Source organism: Pygoscelis adeliae, unplaced genomic scaffold (genome assembly GCF_000699105.1).
Source record: "Pygoscelis adeliae isolate BGI_AS28 unplaced genomic scaffold, ASM69910v1 Scaffold121, whole genome shotgun sequence".
Lineage (NCBI taxonomy): Eukaryota > Metazoa > Chordata > Aves > Sphenisciformes > Spheniscidae > Pygoscelis > Pygoscelis adeliae.
In genome coordinates this window covers 7,801,671-7,802,803 of record NW_008824359.1, presented here as the reverse complement: position 1 = coordinate 7,802,803, position 1,133 = coordinate 7,801,671, and positions in this window count along the sequence as shown.

Here is a 1,133-nt window from a genome sequence, read left to right as displayed (position 1 = left end):
TAGGGAAACTGGGAATGACCAGAAGGCACCAACACTGAGGGGAAATAAAAGAGGAAGGAGTAGAGCTAAAATGTAACTGATCAAATGAGAACCTATAGTGAAATGCTGGTTCAAAAGGACCAGTTTCTTTCTGGACCACATTGTCTGTGATGAAACGGGATAACTGCTCCTTGTCTCAGAGATGGAAAAGCCATAGCTGTAATACCACGCCCATATCTGCCACCGCACTTAAGGAAATTAGGGATGAACCAGATAATGGAGCACAGAGGAGAGGAAGGGACACCACCAGCTGATTAGAAAAGACAGTCTGAGGAAGAGCTTGGAGGAACTGGACTTGTTTGGTCCAGAAATGAAAAGCATACAGAAACTCCAGCGCAGGCTGCTACGGGTGAGGGCGAGCAATTGGTTTCCTTGTCCACTGCCACCTGGACAAGCAGAAATCAACATAATTTAACATGTTGGAGGACACGCAGGGTACCAGAACACCTGGGACTGGCTAAGGGGTGGTGGGATTGTCTTTTTTGGTGGTCCAACTTGTCATGGATGGACTGTTTGACCTGACCACAAAATGGAGAAAGGAGCTAGGTGGCTTCCCAAAGACTCCTCCAGTTCATCCAGTTCTCCATATCTATCACTTTAGGAATTAATTTAGGTGGCCCTCTCAGAACGCATCTTTCCCCAGGTCCGATGCAATGTCTTAACCACAAAACCAATCCTGTGCTATTTGCTCTTCCGTAAAGTGCAGTTTACTCTTCTGCAAATTAAAGTGTCCCATTTAATCCTATGAAACACTCGCTTGCTTTGTTCAAAATGAGATGGGAAAGGAAAAAAAAAGGATTTCCCGCAGATGCTCATTCGGATTTCAAAATTAATTCCTTTCCACCATTGTTGTGTTCATTTTCTGAGAAGCAGCTAGGCAGCAAATTTCATTTACACAAGACATTTGTTGCCAGCCAGGCTGCAGTGTTATTTACCGCACACATGAGATAAGAAGCGAACGATACTTTCGTAGATATGAGAGTCGCTCCTCTGGTCAGGAAGCAAGCAAAGGAGTAGGTGAGCAGCACACAAGCAACGCCAATGGCTCAGTTCAACAGGACCCACAAAAATATTCATGATGAAACCGCTGACAT